A 12,916-nucleotide genomic window follows, 5' to 3' on the forward strand; every position below is an offset into this window, starting at 1 on the left:
ACAGAGAGAGACAGACAGACAGAGAGAGAGACAGAGAGAGGAAGAGAAGAGATAGATCATAGATAGAATGATTAGATAAATAGATAGATAGATAGATAGATGATAGATAGATAGATAGATAGATGATAGATGGATGGATAAACGTAGAATGATTAGATAGATAGATATGAGATGGATAGGAATATAGATAGATAGATAAATCATTTTGTACATAAATTTGAGATAGAGAGAAATATTTTCTATAGCACCAACATACTCTACTGCGCAGTACACATAGGTAATCGCTGACATCAGTCCCTGTCCCCAGTGGGGCTCATAATCTAATTTCTACATTTTAGACGCCCACTAACACCAATTACACAGAAAGCCCATTGACCCATTAATACGTCAGGGGAAAAAGCCAGAGTACTCAGAAGAAATCCACGCAAGCATCTGGAGAAACTCTGCACAGATGTAGCGTGTCTACATCAAATATCGAAGACGAGAGATAAGTACTGAACACCCCCTGAGCACTCCACCTGGCTCCATAGGCACCAGTACAAGCACACTCAATACACCCATAAGAGTGCATCAGCTTTCAAGTGTGAGTGCCCCTGCACCCTGCACCATCCGGCTCCTCTCATCCAGCTGAGTCAATGGATGTTCACACCTCTGCTTCTTACACCAGAGGCGCAGACAGATCTATAAAGGGATAATGAAAGGGATCCTGGAGGCACTTTCCTTGTGGGCACAGAGAAGAGGCGGTGGGAGGTCATCTGTCCGGGAAGCAGCTTGTCCATTTGATCAGACTGTGGAAGGAACAGCTGGTTCCAGCACCTGACTTTTCTTCTATGCCTTCCAGCATGAATCATTGGGGAAGGGATGGGGTGGTAATACAGGCAGAGCATTCTTATAGTGTAGTAGAGCTGAATTTGTCATTTAACTCTTTAGTGCCGAATCACTGGGATAATCAGAATATTATGAAGAGCAGTGGTCGCCAAACTGCGGACCCTTAGATGTTGCAAAACTACAACTCCCAGCATGCCCAGAGTTGTAGTTTTGCAACAGCTGGAGGCTTACAGTTTGCAGACCGCTGATATAGTAGTGCTGAATCTGTCATTTAAGGCTTTGGTGCTGTACCATTGGGATAATCTGCATATGATGTAGAGCAGATGTTGCAAAACTACAACTCCCAGCAAGCCCGGACAGCCAACGGCTGTCCGGGCATGCTGAGAGTTGTAGTTTTGCAACAGCTGAAGGCTTACAGTTAGGAGACTACTGATGTAGTAGAGATGAATTTGTCATTTAATGCCTTAGTGCTGTATCACTAGGATAATCAGCAGTCCAGGCATGCTGGGAGTTGTAGTTTTGCAACAGCTGAAGGCTTACAGTTAGGAGACTACTAATGTAGTAAAGATGAATTTGTCATTTAATGCATTAGTGCTGTATCACTAGGATAATCAGCAGTCCAGGCATGCTGGGAGTTGTAGTTTTGCAACAGCTGAAGGCTTACAGTTAGGAGACTACTAATGTAGTAAAGATGAATTTGTCATTTAATGCCTTAGTGCTGTATCACTAGGATAATCAGCAGTCCAGGCATGCTGGGAGTTGTAGTTTTGCAACAGCTGAAGGCTTACAGTTAGGAGACTACTAATGTAGTAGAGATGAATTTGTCATTTAATGCCTTAGTGCTGTATCACTAGGATAATCGGCTGACCGGGCATGCTGGGAGTTGTAGTTTTGCAACAGCTGAAGGCTTACAGTTAGGAGACTACTAATGTAGCAAAGATGAATTTGTCATTTAATGCCTTAGTGCTGTATCACTGGGATAATCGGTTTACTGGGCATGCTGGGAGTTGTAGTTTTGCAACAGCTGAAGGCTTACAGTTAGGAGACTACTAATGTAGTAGAGATGAATTTGTCATTTAATGCCTTAGTGCTGTATCACTAGGATAATCGGCTGACCGGGCATGCTGGGAGTTGTAGTTTTGCAACAGCTGAAGATTTACAGTTCGGAGACTACTAATGTAGTACAGATGAATTTGTCATTTAATGCCTTGGGTCTGTATCACTGGGATAATCAAAGTATTATGTAGAGCAGTGATCTCTAAACTGCAGACCTTCAGATGTTGCAAAACTACAACTCCCAGCATGCCCGGCTGTCCATGCATGCTGGGAGATGTAGTTTTGCAACAGCTGAAGGTTTACAGTCTGGAGACTTACTAATCTAGTAAAGATGAATTTGTCATTTAATGCCTTAGTGCTGTATCACTGGGATAATCGGCTGTCCAGGCATGCTGGGAGTTGTAGTTTTGCAACAGCTGAAGGTTTACGGTTAGAAGACTACTAATGTAGTAGAGATGAATTTGTCATTTAATGCCTTGGGTCTGTATCACTGGGATAATCGTCTGTCCGGGCATGCTGGGAGTTGTAGTTTTGCAACAGCTGAAGATTTACAGTTCGGAGACTACTAATCTAGTAAAGATGAATTTGTAATTTAATGCCTTGGGTCTGTATAACTGGGATAATCGTCTGTCCGGGCATGCTGGGAGTTGTAGTTTTGCAACAGCTAAAGGTTGACAGTCAGGAGACTTCTAATGTAGTAGAGATGAATTTGTCATTTAATGCCTTGGTGCTGTACCACTGGGATAATCGTCTGTCCGGGCATGCTGGGAGTTGTAGTTTTGCAACAGCTAAAGGTTGACAGTCAGGAGACTTCTAATGTAGTAGAGATGAATTTGTCATTTAATGCCTTGGTGCTGTACCACTGGGATAATCGTCTGTCCGGGCATGCTGGGAGTTGTAGTTTTGCAACAGCTGAAGGTTTACGGTTAGGAGACTACTAATGTAGTAGAGATGAATTTCTCATTTAATGCCTTGGGTCTGTATCACTGAGATAATCAAAGTATTATGTAGAGCAGTGATCTCTAAACTGCAGACCTTCAGATGTTGCAAAACTACAACTCCCAGCGTGCCCGGCTGTCCGGGCATGCTGGGAGGTGTAGTTTTGCAACAGCTGGAGGTGCACAGAATGAATGATAAAGTCTGCTCTGCTAGTTTTGCAACAGCTAGATGTCCACACAGAAGGAATACAAAGAATGAAACATATTCAGCTCTGCTACATCTGTTTAACTTTGCTGCATTAACTCCAAAACATACTGACGGTTCATTTGAAATATAGATAATGAGGCCCCATTGGGGACCGGAACCAGTGTGAGTGATGACAAGCTCTGTACATCGCTGTGAAAGGTATTGTCCCTCTATGAATAAAGGAATTATTATAAATGTTTGAGTGATGACAAGCTCTGTACAGCGCTGCAGAATATGTTGGCGCTATGCAATTATTTTCATTAATTTAACAGAACAAATGAATGGGTTATGGTTCCTCATTATCTCTAGTCTTTTAGGGTTGCATGGACTATGCAGAATGTGAGCACAGATCCCTGCACTTATTGACCCAATAGCTATAAAACTAAGCATGGGAGAAGTTTAGTGCCAATATGAGGATTGCGCAAATGTATGAGACCTATCATGGATAATACCCACCTGGGATCAGTAACAACATACACCAACATGTGACACCTTGTATACACAGGCTCCTGTATTCACTATACTTGACTGACCCCTTAACTCTATCTGTGCCATACTCATAAATGAAATGCCATAGAGGAGGGACAATAAAGTAATAATTCATAAATGCAGAACTAAGTGGCCAGAGGGTGCAGCCAAATATTAGGAAGAAGTCACAAAGTGCACAAGAACTTACTGAAATGAGAAGGGTCAGTTACTCTTCATCTGCAACCAAGCCAGAGATTGCAAGAGCTGTGTGCCATGATCCTGCCCAAGGTGACTGAGGATTACATAGTGGGTAGAGTCTCAGCACTTTGCCTAGGCTGGCATCTTTGTAGGTGTAAGACAAAGTTACTATCATCCACACAGATCCAATAGTCTTGATAGTCTCATCCTCAACTGATCAGAGTCAAATGTCAAGAGCAGATGTCAGCATCCAGGCTTAAGGTGCCAGTACTAAATCCAGGCTGGATGCATTAAAGCAATGCCAATGTAGGGTGGTAATAGGGTAAATGGCCAGTGAGGAGCATACAGTGGACAGGTGAGGAGCACTTTCAGCTCTGCAGTTGGCAGTGTGAGGAGCAGTCCTGTGGTCCTTGTATAGGGCAGTGCCTGCTGCCTGTGCTGCCCCTTGGCTCCTGGACCAGCAGAGTGAGCCCTGGACAGATGCTTTGCTTTGAATCCAGAGTGACACTAACAAGCCTGGTGTGCTCACAGAACTGATTGGAGCAGACAAGGATCCTTCTCCTGCAGCTCCTCCCTCACATCCTCCTCTTCACCACTGTGTCATGTTGCCTTCTCACTATTACAGACTCCATGTAGGGTGCTCTACTGCTGGCTGCAGTCATCTTACACACTTGGAACTCTACATTCATTTATTAGGGATCTCCAGGACATCACACATGGAGAAACTTGGAGGCTCATTAAACTATGTTGTACTTGTAGGTTATGGATCTCAAAATTGGCCTAAGATGAGAAAATGAGGAATTCAGACCTGAGCAGTCATGGCTCTGTAGATAAAACACTGACAAGGCTCAAATGCTTCTTAGTTACTAGTTTTTTAATTGGGTTCCTTTCTATATTCTCTACTGTAAAGAAAGATGATAGATAGATAGATAGATAGATAGATAGATAGACAAATAGATAGATATGAGATAGATAGATAGATAGATAGATAGATAGATAGATAGATATGAGATAGATAGATAGATATGAGATAGATAGATAGAGAGATAGATATGAGATAGATATGAGATAGATAGATAGATAGATATGAGATAGATAGATATGAGATAGATAGATATGAGATAGGTAGATAGATAGATAGATATTAGATAGATAGATATGAGATAGATAGATAGATATGAGATAGATAGATATGAGATAGATAGATAGATAGAAAGATAGATAGATATGAGATAGATAGAGAGATAGATATGAGATAGATAGAAGATAGATGGATATATAGATAGATATGAGACAGATAGATAGATAGATAGATAGATAGGCAGACAGACAGATAAATAGATGGTTTTAAAATAGATTGATAGGTAAGATTACATATGGTATAGATAGATATTAGACATATTTAGTGGAAGATGATAGATAGATAGATAGATAGATAGATAGATAGATAGATAGATAGATATTAGACAGATAGATTACATATAGCAGATATTAGAAGGGTTAGATATGACAGACATTAGAGTGGGTAAACGATAGACACAAATAAATAGGTATATTATATATAATATAGACAGCTATAAGACTGGATGATAGATATATGTTATACAGATAGTTAACATATGATATAGATATATTTTAGATAGATATACAAATAAAAGGTTATATTAGATTATATAGATGATAGATAGATAGATAGATAGATAGAATATGGATAGATATTAGTTTTGATGATAGATAGATAGGGAATAGATAGATAGATAGACAGAAGATAGATGCTGTGTGGTGCCTCATGGACATCGTGTGTAGTTCTTGGTGCAGTTTGTGCCATCAGCATATAAAAGTGCAGGTTATAAAAAGATGATGTATTATGTATGTAAATGTTTCCTGATGCTCTCAGCACTGAAGAACTGTGAAATAAAGTGGTGATAATGGTAATGGTGGTGTGTGTGTGTCTGTGTGTGTGTGTGTGTGTCTGTGTGTCTGTGTGTGTGTGTGTGTGTCTGTGTGTGTGTGTGTGTGTGTGTGTGTGTGTCTATGTGTGTGTCTGTGTGTGTGTCTGTGTGTGTGTCTGTGTGTGTGTCTGTGTGTGTGTGTGTGTGTGTGTCTGTGTGTGTGTCTGTCTGTGTGTCTGTGTGTGTGTCTGTGTGTGTGTCTGTGTGTGTGTGTGTGTCTGTGTGTGTGTCTGTTTGTGTGTGTGTGTCTGTGTGTGTGTGTGTGTGTGTGTGTGTGTGTCTGTGTGTGTGTCTGTCTGTGTGTCTGTGTGTGTTCATTGTTCATAGAAGAACATTACAGTCTCCCCATATCCTCAAACAGGTGATAATATGGAGCAATATATTGCATCTAACTTCAAAAGGACATCTTTAATAATAGGCCAATGCTAGCTAAATACAGTCATTATTTTTCTTTGTGATGATGCAATGATGAATAAGAATACTCATTCTTGGTGATAGGTCGGCCATTAAACCTTACAAATGTCACCATTTACCAGGAAACAGGTGTAAACGCCTCCAATAATTCAATTATTCATGCAATATTAATAAGCAGCCGCTGTTTTAATTAATTTCAGCATTTTAAAATCAATTCACCTTTCTGGGATTTGAACTCATTACCGTCACGTAAAGATAAGTTGACTCCAGAGATCCACATTGCTCAGAGCGCTGTATGAATGATTTGGCACTTCTGTGTCACAGGACACCCCTTTCATTGCTCTTTTTGCTGTATATCACATGAATGCTGTATTTTACAGGATTACGACAGCTTTGATGGTCCTTATATAGACACTTTTCTCCTGCCAAGAGCTTATTACTTTGCACATTGCTGCCCCCTGCTGAGTAATGCACTATATATATATATATATATATATATATATATATATATACATATCAACTTCCAATAAGAGAAGGGGATGGCTGCTCTGTGGACATTTCTGCAACAATAGTTGTAACTATTAAAACCTATACAACAAAAAAATAATTGTTAGAGTATAGCTTCTACTGCCTCCTACCTAGAGTATAATTAATTTAATAGCTCCCCTAGTGGCAAGACTATAAATACTGTAATACTGCCACCTAAGGGCGGGAATATACCTACTATGATATAGTGGAAGATTGTAGACAAATCGCACTCACCCTCTGTAGTTGCAGTGAAAAAAATTAACTTTATTCCAAAGATAGACGTTTGGAAGCAGCAGGCATTGGAAGTGGAGGAATCCCAGGACAAACAACTAGTTTCACGCCTGACGGTGATTCCTCTGGCTTGTGGACAATGTCAGGGAGAAAGGGGCAGGATTTGTTTTCCCGCGTTGAATGACGTAACCAGCTTAGACTGACAGGACTGTGATAGGTACAGAAAGCTACATTCAAGAATTAGTAATATATTTCAAATAATAACACTAGAGAAGCATTACGTAGGGGAAGAAGAAGAAAAAGAAAAACTTGAGAAAAATTAATTAGTTGAAAAAATGAGGAAAACTGAATAAGAAAAAAAAAAGGGAAATGAAAGGGAGCAAGTTGTCACGATTCGGCTGGCTGAAGGTGGATCCTCTGTGCCAGAGAGGGATTGGCGTGGACCGTGTCGGTGGACCGGTTCTAAGTTGCTACTGGTATTCACCAGAGCCCGCCGCAAAGCGGGATGGTCTTGCAGCGGCGGTAGCAACCAGGTAGTATCCACCGACAACGGCTCAACCTCTCTGACTGCTGAGATAAGCGCGGTACCAGGGAGTAGACAAGAGCAAGGTCAGACGTAGCAGAAGGTCGGGACAGGCGGCAAGGTTCGTAGTCAAGGTGGGATAGCAGGAGGTCTGGAACACAGTATGGGTAACACAGTAAAGCTTTCTCAAGGCACTAGGCAACAAGATCCGGCAAGGGAGTGCAGGGGAAGTGAGGTATAAGTAGGCAAGGAACAGGTGCAAGCAAATCAGGGTGATTGGGCCAGGCACCATCATTGGTGCACTGGCCCTTTAAATCTCAGAGCGCTGGCGCGCGCGCGCCCTAGAGAGCGGAGCCGCGCGCGCCAGAGCATGACAGCCGGGGACCAGGACAGGTAAGTGACCTGGGGTGCGATTCGCGGGCGGGCGCGTCCCGCTATGCGAATCGCATCCCCGCCGGCCATGTCAGTGCAGCGCTCCCGGTCAGCGGGTCTGACCGGGGCGCTGCAGGGAGAGAAACGCCGCGAGCGCTTCGGGGAGGAGCAGGGACCCGGAGCGCTCGGCGTAACACAAGTATTGAAAAAGGAAGAGAAGAAATTAATTCAGACCGTAGTCATAGAAATATGCTCAAATCTTGTCGGTCGCTCAGACCAAGTCCATCCATGGCTCTAGTGCGCATTATCCATTTTTCTTCGCACTGGAGAAGTGTTTTGTGACAGTCAATCCCTGGTGAAGGTTCTTTTATTCTTTGAATTCCATAGAAGGTGAGAGTCTCTCCTTTACCTTCGTGTGCAGATCTAACATGTTCTATTAGACGAACGAAGAAGCCATGTCCAACGTGAAAAGATCTTTGATGTTCTCAGAATCTGACTCGCAGTGGTCTTATGGTGGAGCCAATATAGAATCTTCAGCACGGGCAAACCACGGCATACACAACCGATTCGGTTTGGCAACAGATTAAATCTCTGACAATTATATCTATACCTCCAAGTTGGAAATTCTTCCCTGGGGTGAAACAATTCCCGCATTTGTGATTCCCAGCCGGACTAGTGGTAAGCAACCAGTTTTTTCTTTATTGTTTTTGGGGGTAGGGGGAAATTACTGATACTTTTGCTTTTTCTAAAAGAGACCATGGGTTTTTCTACCCCTGCAGATTTGAAAAAAGGGGTCATTTTCAATAATGAACCAATTGTTCTTTATAACTTGTTTCACTGTATCAGCCATCACGTTGTATTGAAAGGAAAATATGGAGCGAGGGTTATTTTCATTGAGTTTTCTTTTTATATTTCTTTTTTTGCATTCTTTTGTGATGAGATCATGCCTGGGAATTTTTCTTGCTTTTTCCAGGGCCAAATTTAATTCATTTACAGGGTAGCCTCTCTTGCAGAAATGCTGTATCAATTCATTGGCTTGAATTTCAAAATCAGTGTCCTTTTTATAAATTTTTCTTAGGAAGGGCTTATTTTGTGTGATGTGGATGAAAGCTGTAGTGATGTAATAAATTACTTGATGCGGTCGGTTTGCGGTAACCTTTTGTGAAAAATTTTCAATTTTCTATTACCAGCAGGACATCAAGGAAGTTCATATTCATGTCATTGTGACTTCTATTAATTCTACTAATTCATCAAATTTTTCAGGTGTATTGTTCCAGATAATTGGAATATCGTCCACATAATGATAATATTGGATGATATATGCAGAGAACGGATTTCTTAAATTCAGAATATAAATTTTTTCAAAAACTGCCAAAAAAATTATAGCAAAAGAACATGCCACAGGAGTGCCCATGGCAGTACCCGTGCATTGAGCATACCATTTTTTCTGAAAAGTAAAACGATTGTTTGCAGACGAGGGAGCTGCAGCTAATTTTCTAAAATCAGGCAGAGAAGGCGTGGAGGATTTCTTTGAAAAATTTAATCTGAAAGACTGCACACAATCTTTGAGCACTAAATCCTTGGAATACAAGGTGTCACAACTAGCAGAAAAAGAGACCAAATTATTTTGGTCGGTACAATCCCTAAAATCCTATAAAAGGAGTAACAGAGTACCAAGGAGTTTAAGAGTTTTTAAAGAGCCCTCACAATTTTTGTTAGACACAGAATTTTTTAAAGAATGGGAGCAAGCTAATCAAAATCATTCGCTAACACTGTTAACACTAACTTTAAAAAGGAACAAAGAAAAATATGAAAAAGTCACCATGGATCTATGTCATGCTCGAACAGAACTCAGAACCAGACTCACTTATAAACCAATTCACATCATTCATAAAAAAATTAGAAAAATGCTCAGTACCTATCCAATGTGAACTGAAAGAAAGAAAAGACAAATTCATTCGAGACAAGCAAGATTATGATGAGAATAGAGTCTACACATGGAATAAAAACCCTTTGAACAACATTAAAAAAATACCAGCAGAAAAACGCACTCACCCTCGGCAAAAGAGAAATAATGATTACTGGACTATAGATTCAGAATCTAGCAACTCTGATGATCACTCAGAAAAAAACGCAAAGAAAAACTATAAACCGCACCATAAAACCAGCACCACAGATGAACATACATCAAGCAGTCCTGCCCATAGTCAGATACAGCCGGTCCCTTTAGAAGGAGGACCCTTCATATTTTCCTTTCAATACAACGCAATGGCTGATACAGTGAAACAAGTTATAAAGAACAATACAGTATGTTCATTATTGAAAACAACCCCTTTTCCAAAGCTGCAGGGGTAGAAAAACCCATGGTCTCTTTTAGAAAAGCAAAAGTATCAGTAATTTACTAGTACGTAGTACTCTTCCCCCTACCCCCAAAAACGACGAAGAAAAAAACTGGTTGCTTACCACTAGTCCGGCTGGGAATCACAAATGCGGGAATTGTCCACACTGTATATTTTTCACCCCAGGGAAGAATTTCCAACTTGGAGGTATAGATATAATTGTCAGAGATTTCAACTGTTGCCGAACCGAATCGGTTGTGTATGCCGGTGCAGAAGATTCTCTATTGGCCCCACCATAAGACCCCTGCGAGTCAGATTCCCAGAACATCAAAGATCTATTCACACTGGACATGGCTGCGTTCGTCTAATAGAACATGTTAGATCTGCACACGAAGGGAAAGGAGAGACTCTCACCTTCTATGGAATTCAAAGAATAAAAGAACCTTCACCGGGGATTGACTGTCACAAAACACTTCTCCGGTGCGAAGAAAAATGGATAATGCGCACTAGAGCCATGGATGGACTGGGTCTGAGCGACTGACAAGATTAGAGCATATTTCTATGATTACGGTCTTAATCCATTTCTTCTCTTCCTTTTTCACTACTTGCTCCCTTTCATTTCCCTTTTTTTTTCTTATTCAGTTTTCCTCATTTTCTGAACTAATTAATTTTTCTCTAATTTTTCTTTTTCTTCTTCTTCCCCTACGTAATGCTTCCCTAATGTTATTATTTGAAATATATTACTAATTCTTGATTGTAGCTTTCTGTACCTATCACAGTCCCGTCAGTCTAAGCTGGTTACGTCATTCAATGTGGGGAATACAAAGCCTGCCCCTTTCTCCCTGACGTTGTCCACAGGCCAGAGGAAGCACCGTCAGGCGTGAAACTAGTTGTTTGTCCTGGGATTCCTCCACGTCCAATGCCTGCTGCTTCCAAATGTCTATCTTTGGAATAAAGTTTCTTTTTTCACTGCAACTACAGAGGGTGAGTGTGATTTGTCTACAATCTTCCACTACATATTCATTTCTGCATTTTCTGCATACAATCTGCACCCCCTGGTATTGCATCTGTGTTTTAATGCTTCCCTCGAAACTCTGCTTCACATTATACAAGTATCTTATCTGCTAGCTGTGCCACCTGTCTTCTATTTTGATATACCTACTAAAATACTGCCTATGTCTTAGGCAAACATATAACTACTACAAAACTAGCCAATGGGCAAGAATATTACTACTATAATGCTATCATCATACACACGCATATAACCACTATAATAATGCTTCCAATGTACTATAGACTATAACAATTAAAATACTTCCTTCTATGTATTATATACATAATAATAATAATAATAATAAACATATACAGTATATGAGTATACTATGGCTAAATATTGCCAATATATTATGGTAAAACAGCCACTGTTCTTTCAATAAACTGCGCAGATTAAAGGCAGTCCTGCAACTTACTGAGAGTTCAAATTACAGCTGCCCACTAGTGTTGAGCGGCATAGGCCATATTCGAATATTCGTCATATATTCGTGAATATTCGCATATTCGTTATATTCCCATTTTATTTTCGCATATGCGAAAATACGCATATGTGGAAATTAACATATGCGAACATTCGCATATGCGAAAATTAGCATATGTTAATTTTCGTATATGCGAATTTTCGCACGCCAGTCTCACACAGTAGTATTACAGCCTTCTTTACACCACACAAGCTGGAAGCAGAGAGGGGTGATCACTGTGATGTGTACTGTGAAGAAAAAAATAAATAAAAAACGAATATTCGTAATTACGAATATATAGCGCTATATTCGCGAAATTTGCGAATATGCGATATTCGCGAATAATATTCGAATTGCGAATATTCGCGAGCAACACTACTGCCCACACAAGTTTATGGAGGGAAAGACTAAATTGCAGCTTTATCATGCTTTCCATGCTGCTGCTGCTTTTAAGGCTGTTTGTAGAGACAGAGAAGTGCAGGATCTCCCCCTAACAGACACAATAAATGTTAGGCTCCAATGTAGGTATGGGGTGGGTGCAGCTCACTTAATCTAAATATGACCGAGGTTACTGAGATGAACTCCCACGTCCAAGGAGTGTATAGACAACAAAGCTAGAAAACAAAAGATATCTCAGTCCCCTAGGTTATATGAGTGAAATTAGTGGAGAAAAAAAAGTGTAAAAATAAAAAAATAAAAAAATAAATATATGATATTAGGAACCAGGTATATGGTAAGCAAATTGGATGTTATTCTATGCAAATAAGTAACATAAATGGATTCAATATAAATACATTTATTAAGATGCAGTAATAAGAAAAACCAGTGTCCTGCACTCACCGTATAGACTCTCGATCTTCAGCTGCCATCTCGGGCTGCTAATCCGGCATTGGAGACAAAGTGGCGTGGGGCGCTCAGAGGCCTCTGAGCGCCCCACGCCACTTTGTCTCCGATGCCGGATTAGCAGCCCGAGATGGGAGCTGAAGATCCAGAGTCTATACGGTGAGTGCAGGACACCGGTTTTTCTTATTACTGCATTGTATTTACTACGTTCTCATTGTCCTAGCACCACCGTTTTCTGACTATTTCTATATGGTCCATCTCGTGGAGCTGCATAACAAGGAACTGGTGCCACTAGTTTTTTTCTGTGTCTGTTACATTTATTAAGATATTGGTGAACTAGGCGGTGTAGTCACAGGGCCCTTGTGACTCACAACCAATACATATATTAATTTGTATAAAATGCAATCATAAAACAATAAATAAAAATAAATAAATAAAATGCTGCTAGTATAAATCTACTTTGTT

General features: G+C 40.5%; 1 protein-coding gene across 2 annotated transcripts in view; it reads right to left on the reverse strand.

The window, feature by feature from the left end:
• TAFA4 (TAFA chemokine like family member 4) overlaps positions 1–4,207 on the reverse strand; it is a 300,070-nt gene extending 295,863 nt beyond the window's left edge. For both annotated transcript variants that reach the window (XM_056524573.1, XM_056524574.1), the window contains exon 1: positions 3,746–4,207. The gene's annotated coding sequence lies outside the window, so the exon portion shown is untranslated. The remainder of the gene's footprint in view (positions 1–3,745) is intronic.
• Between the last annotated feature and the right edge of the window lie 8,709 nt (positions 4,208–12,916).

The sequence above is a fragment of the Hyla sarda genome, chromosome 6, assembly GCF_029499605.1.
Source record: "Hyla sarda isolate aHylSar1 chromosome 6, aHylSar1.hap1, whole genome shotgun sequence".
NCBI classification, from domain to species: domain Eukaryota; kingdom Metazoa; phylum Chordata; class Amphibia; order Anura; family Hylidae; genus Hyla; species Hyla sarda.